Source organism: Miscanthus floridulus, chromosome 1 (assembly GCF_019320115.1).
Source record: "Miscanthus floridulus cultivar M001 chromosome 1, ASM1932011v1, whole genome shotgun sequence".
NCBI lineage: Eukaryota > Viridiplantae > Streptophyta > Magnoliopsida > Poales > Poaceae > Miscanthus > Miscanthus floridulus.
In genome coordinates this window covers 106,831,906-106,839,063 of record NC_089580.1, presented here as the reverse complement: position 1 = coordinate 106,839,063, position 7,158 = coordinate 106,831,906, and the positions used below count along the sequence as shown (strand labels likewise).

General features: G+C 43.2%; 1 pseudogene; it reads left to right on the top strand.

Annotated features, from left to right (window-relative positions):
* Positions 1–2,814: 2,814 nt before the first annotated feature.
* Positions 2,815–5,939, top strand: LOC136490677 (uncharacterized; annotated as a pseudogene).
* The last annotated feature ends 1,219 nt before the right edge of the window (positions 5,940–7,158 follow it).

The window sequence follows — 7,158 nt, the reverse complement described above, 5'->3', positions numbered from 1 at the left end:
GCGGCGGCGGCCCTCGCGGGAGGAGGCATGGATGGGGACGAACGGGCGGGTGAGGGGGATTTTTCACGGAGAGGTTGAAGGGCATTTTAGACTTTAACCACTTTTTAGCTGGGTTTAGTGCTCTCAACCAACTAAAAACATCTCTAAGAGATTCTCCATATCCTTCCTAAATGCTAGGAATATAGATTTTGTTGAAAAAGTACCTTCCAACAGCTTTCTCTAAATGGTTATCCAAATATAGCCTTCTTCTATTTTGGGTTTTTCGCTAGCCAAAAATAGAAGACCAGAGTGGATCTCTAAAGTGTGCACGAGATGTAAAAAAATTGTTGGAGAGTGAAAAGATATAGAAAATGATATTTATGCAAATGACTATAAATGATGATTTAGAAAAGTTAGATTTAGAAAGATTCTCGGAGATGCTCTAATGGGATAATGAGTTTTCCATTAGTTAGGAGGATTTTAGCTGGCTATTAAGCTGGTCTGCTTGATCCAAACATAGCTAAGGTACCGTTTAGTTTCCTTCCATTTTAGAAAATTTTTCAAGATTCTCCGTCACATCGAATCTTTGGACGCATGCATGAAACATTAAATATAAATAAAAAATAAAATTAATTACACAGTTTAGACGAAATTCACGAGACGAATCTTTTAAGCCTAATTAGACTATGATTGGACACTAATTGTCAAATAACAACGAAAGCGCTACAGTACCATTTCGCCAACTAAACGAGCCCTAAAATTAAGTAACTAAAGTCTGGGCTGATTTTAGCCTACCAACAGGCGCACTCGACTTTTGGGTCCAAGCACGAGCCCAGCAAAGAAGCCCAATAGGCAGGCCATCGGCGCACTCGTCCGATTCCAGCCGTCTGCTTCTGCTGCCTCAGTAGTCAGTCCTCACGAGCGGAGCGGCAGCCGGCAGGTGACTCTGCAGAACCCTTTTAGCCCCTCTAACTCACTCTGGGCATAATTAACCGAAGACCGAACCGAAAAGACCGAGACCGAGACCGAAAAGACCGAGACCGAAAAGTTCGGTCATGAGTTCGGTCCTGGCTCCCAACTAACCGAAGTAACCGATAGAAGTTCGGTCATATGTGTCGGTTAACCGAAGTGACCGAACTGACCGAAGTTCTGTAGACTTCATTCGTAATGTCATTATGTGTGATTGTGATTTGTGAGAACTGAGAAAGTTGTGTGCTAGAACTTGTCATAATAATGTGTGGTTTGTTTTATATATTGTGTTGTTATTTTTTTGCCTTCAAATAGCAAGCATGCTGTTGAAAATTACTATAGATTCTACTATTGTTTGTGGCTGCTACTCAGGTCCGGTTAGTTCGGTCGTGACCGAGACCGAACCGAACTCACCGAGACCGAACTTCCTCGGTCTTCGTTTTTTGCAAAGATCGATCGGTCTCAGGTTTCTGATGACCGAACTGACCGAATGACCGAGGAACCGAACCGATCGGTTCGGTCTGACCGAATGCCCCAACTCCGGCCACCCTACCCTGGCCGCCGCCATCTCCGTCGCTGCAGGCGCCTCCGAGGTCAGTCAGACTCCCGCTGCTCCCAAACAAACCTGGTCCGTGTGTTGGTTAGCCCTGGAACAGAAGCTGTAACGGGGGTGCCGGTTCTTGTTCCCGACAGGGTCGGTTCCTTCTCATGCGTTTCTCCTTGGACGGATTGCTCGCAAAAGATTTCTTCCTGCTTTGTTATTTCTTCCATTGCGCGACAGAGATTAGTTACGGATGCAGATTAGGCCCTACATTTTGGGATTTCAAGGTGCATTCGTTCGGGGGCGCGCACTTAGAACCTTGATGGTTGGGTTATGTATATGCGCGTTCGGGGGTTGAAAGCGTTGTGGACCCTAAGATGATGAAATTGCGAGGGGCTGCAGTTGGTAAAATGGAGTAGCTGGAGCAGACGGATTGTGTCGTTCTAGATCGTGCTTTTGTGTGTATGTCCCGAGATGACTATCAACGAGAAGGGGAAACGATATGGTTCCATTGCTAGTCTATAAGCATTCTTTGCTTACCATCTTGCGCATCTGAATAAGGAGGCCCAACCAATTGGCAATCTATGGAGATTTTGATCCAACTTGTTTTGTGGCCTCATAGCATCCTTCCTTAGTATTAGTCAGTTAAATGTGCTATGTTAGCCACTTTATCTCTTTGATGAAGATTAGCTTGTTAATTTCTTGTGTTTCATACACTGCTTACAACAATTAAGGGCAGCTGAAGGACAGATACCAATTACAGGGCTTGGCATGCTCGTTAGGTTTTATCCCCTGATGAATGATTTGTTTTAGTTTTAACCTAGCTATTGCTCCGTTGCAATTCTTGAATTTCTTTGAGATCATTATGACTGAATATGTTAACACACTAGAAAAGTAAGCTGTACACAGTAAGGTTGAGGAACGGAGAGAATGAAAGAGAAAATGTAGTAGCACCTGTTGATGAAGTGTGCTGTTACAGGCGCTTTATGTTAAGTTGATCAGTTAATTAACATGCCATGGAGCTTACACCTGTGCTGGTCTTCAGAGATGATTTTATATAAATCTGTTGTCAGTTGTCACTTGTGTCAAGTATTAATAGTTCATGGTAGGAGTGTTTCTTAAGGAGATGACTTTGAATAAATGAAAAAAATAATGTTTGCTGTCTGTAGTCGACGGACCGTGAGGATTATCTGTAATGTGTAGTTATACAAGCACATCAAAATGATGCTGAATTATCATGCAAGGCGCCATATGTAGCTTTTTCTTGCTTTTGTTTACTGAACGACCATTTTTTTATGCCTTCTCTGTCAACTACAGGACAAGCAATGAAGAAAAGACAAGTTACACAAACTACCTGCAGTGCAAAGCAGATGCAAAAGAAGAGGAAAAAGGTTATGTAACGTATAGCCACATGGTTCAATTTTGGGATTCCTCCTAATACTGTTTGTCTGGAGAGTTTCAACTTAATGTTAGAAGCCATTGGACAGTTTGGCCCTAGTTTACAGGGTCCCTCTCCGGATGAGCTTGATGGGCCATTATTACAGAGACAAGTTCTGGCTATTAATGATTCAGTTGAAGCACTGAAGAAATCTTGTGCATTGGAAGGATGTTCTCTTCTTGTTAATAGAGGGTTTGGTGATAATGAATCTTTTGTGCTAAACTTGGCAGTCCATTGTTCGCACGGTGTGTTTTTCCTTCGTTCCGTCCGTCTACCATCAGATGGAGACGATGAATCACATGTTGTCGAACTAGTTGACTCCTGTCTTGAAGAAGTTGGAGAGAACAGTGTGGTTCAAGTTGTCACAGATATTAATTCAAAAATGTTGTCAGCAAGAATGCTTATTGAAAAGAGGCCCAAAATATTTTGGACTTACTGTGCTGCAGATACCATTGGCTCAATGCTTGAAGACATTGGCAATATTCGTTTGATCAGGAAAACAATTGCTAAGGCAAGGTTTCTCACTGCTTTTATTTATGGCCAAACACATTTGTTGGCCATGACACGTCAGTTCACCAGCCATTGGGATCTAGTTCATGTTGGGATCAGTTATTACACCACTTGTTTCTTAAACTGGAAGAGCATTTATGACAAGAGGATTGAGTTGAAAGGTATGTTTATTTCCAAAGAATGGGAGGACAGCAAATGGTCAAATGGAGCTTCGGGCAAGAAATTCTATAACCTAGTAGTTAGTAATGAGTTCTGGCATGGGGTGCTTTATACTATAAACAGTTTTGAGCCACTAGTGGATGTTCTGAGGAGGATTGGTAGCGGCGGACCCTCTATGGGGTACATATATGGTGAGCTTGCAAAGGCTAAAATAGAAATTGCCCTGCGTTTTGAGAACAAGGAAGAACATTATTTGCCAATATGGGATTGTATAGATTTCAGATTAAATTTTGCCCTTAAGACACCATTGCACCTAGCTTGTTTTTATCTGAATCCATTCTCCTACTATCCATCCAAAGATGAAATTGAAGATGCGGGAATCTTCGGAGGTGCAGTTGTTGACTGTATACATAAAATGCACCAAGATGAACCTACGCAAGAGAAAATTGTGCATCAATTGAATCTTTACAGAACTGGGTCACAGAGTTTCAAAACAGCTCATGTCATTCATACTAAAATGAATCTCGATCCAGGTAAGTTTCATTTGGGAGGAAGCTCTAGTTATTTCTCGGTTTGTTTGTCATTTGTTGCGGTGATGATTATTTGTAGTCCAATATTCAAGGTAACATTTTTCCTATGTTTAGTTTCTTGGTGGGAATTACATAGCGGTGCAGCAAAGGAGTTGAGCACAATGGCGATGAAGTTGTTGAGGTTAACTTGTGGCTCACTGGCATATGAGGAAAGTTGGATCGAGAAGGTAACATAGTGATACGTTAGTTTGAAGTATCTATCTGCCAATTCTTCAAGCTATCGTCATCCCATATGTGTAATTATGAACTTCATTTTCTTTGACCCCTATTCAGCTTCATATTAAGAAACCTTGTTGGGTTAAACGTAAGCAATTTGAGGATTCAATGTTTGTGACGGTAAACAGGAGGATACAAGGGAAAACTCAAATGAGAAATAGAGATCCTGTACTTGCATACATTTCTGATGAAGATGAACCTTTTGAATGGCTGGTGGGCAGGTTTTGCAACTATGCTGAACAAGATGAAAATCATGCTTTTCGTACGGCACGAGCAAACGTTAATGAGAAAGTAGGACTTTCAATGCAAGAAAAGAAACTATTGGACTATGATGAGTATACTTCAACTCATTGTTTTTGAGACGTCGCCTAGGCGACAAAGCGTGCCTATGGTGCTGGGTGTCGGGGTCGCCACGGCATGCGTGCGTATGGTGTCCGCCATATGAGATTAGGCGTCGAGTAGGCGTGGAAAGGCGTTGGGCGAGCGCCTAGAGGCTTGTGGTGGATGCCGGAGCAGCAAGTTGAGAGGAAGACATAATCGGGCGGGGAATCGAGTGGATGCAATGAAAACTGGTGGGAATTGACAGTGTCGCGTCCGCGCTAGAAGGAAAAGGGTGGGAATCGACCGCGTATATGTTGTTGCGTGGCAAACCTCCCGCTCGAGGGCTTTTACCACAGGTGCGGGCCGCTACAGCTTCACGGAGAGAGGAGAGGAAAAGAGGAGGCGGCGGCGGCGGCCCTGCTTCTTGGCGGCGGAGGCAGAGGCGGAGGCTTGCCGCTCCTTGCTCGAGTCCACCGGCCGCGCGCACCTCGCGTGAGTCCGCCCCTGCATCTCCTCCTGGCTGCTCAAGTCCATCAGGGGTCCGTCCGCACCGTACCTATAGCTCCTGCCCATCCGCACCTGCTCGCCCATCTCCGTCAACCGTCTACCCGTCCGCCTCGTATGCTCCCTACCTCCTCTCTGGCCTCCTCTATAGCCCTACTTCCCTCCTCTTCCTCTGCTTCCCTCCTCTTCCTCTGTTTCTTTCCCTCTTCCTCTGTTTCTTTCCCTGCAGCACTAGTCATTAAGTTATATTATGTTATTAGAGATTAATTTGTGGCTATTGAGTGATGAGAGATTTCAGATTTGCTATTTTGCTACTTTACGTTGTGCACTAGCACTCTTGTAGAATTATTTATTATGGTATTACATGCTAAGACTTGGTAATATTAAGGTATGATTTGCTTCTGAATTTTAGTATAATTATATATTAAGATGATCGTATGGCGTCGCCTAGGCGTCCACCATAAACGCCTAGGCGTTGTGAAGGGGTATGGCGCCGCATGTCGCCGCAGCGCCTCAAAAACAATGCTTCAAAAACAATGCTTCAACTGAAGAAGTGGATGAGGATAGTGATTAAGAACAACCAAACTGCTCCGGCAGCACGAAGACATCATCCAGTGCCTCATGCTCAAAGCGAGTGAAGAGGCCACGGTCTGGGAAAGGATTTCTATGGGACAATGAGCGCGAGGGAAGCGATGGAGAAGTCAGCCACTGAGCTCTGTTGATGTTGTATGGGTTGTTGATTTCTTTTATGATCCCTGAACTGCTAGATGTTACTACTGACTTTGGATATTGTTAATCTGTTGCCCGCACTGAGCTGGGACTGATGTATGTTTTTTCTGGCTGGAGCCTGAATGGTTTGCCTGTTCAATGCAATGCATAACATTTGGACAAGTTATTAACAGGAGCATTATTTATTCGTAGTGGCTTAGCACCCATACAACCCCGTTCAATGCAATGCATAACATTTGGACAAGTTATTAACTGATGTTTGTTAGCTCCCGTTGAAGGCTGGGGATACCAGTACATGACATGGTAACAAATTGACACAAAGTACTCCACCGTTTAAAGTATACTGGTTTAGTGGTTTTGAACGACGTGCCTTTCCAGCAAAACCATTTTACAGTAAAAAAAATGTGACTATGTTGCTTTGCTAACCTTGGAATTGTGACATGATTGTTGTCCCGTTCGGCTTACCTTATATCCGACTTGTTCGACTTTTTTTTTTCAGCCGGAACAGTATTTTTCTCTCACAACATTTCAGCCAGAATAATGTTTTTCAGTCACTTTCAGTCAAGTTTCAGTAAGCCAAACGGAACCTGTTTGTATCTGATTAAGAACAAGTCGTCGACATCCTTCCATACTGGCAGAGCATCTGGTTAGCACATCGGCATATTGTCAATAATGAAACAGGAGAATTAAAAAAAATACAGACGAGGATCATTCGCACAAAATGAATGGATTGACCAGCCAGTGGTCCTCCTGACAGCCTCCTCAGACCAAACAGCGAACTTTTTAACTTGGGTCTTCAACGATACTTGTTCTTGCACGCAGTGGCGGATGCAGAACAGGATTGAAGGAGGCTGGTCTCTTATTCTTTCTCTCTCTCCATTTTTCTTCTTTCTCTCTCTATTTTTCTTCTTTTCTGCACCTCTTCTTCTCCCTCACCCTTCCCGTATTTCCATTGATGCACCAGCTGTAGGGGGCTGGAGCCCCCCAACCCCCTGTAGATCCACCCCTGCTTGCACGCTCACACTAAATAGATTATTCTCTTTGTTCTTTTACATGTTGTATTAATTTTATCTTAAAATAAACATTTCTATTTTTTATCATCAGTTTCAAAAAATTGTATATGTTAATAACACACGAGTTATGTTTTTTTAGATTCTGAGAAATACTTTCATAATATATAGTTTGCATGATATGCAACTACA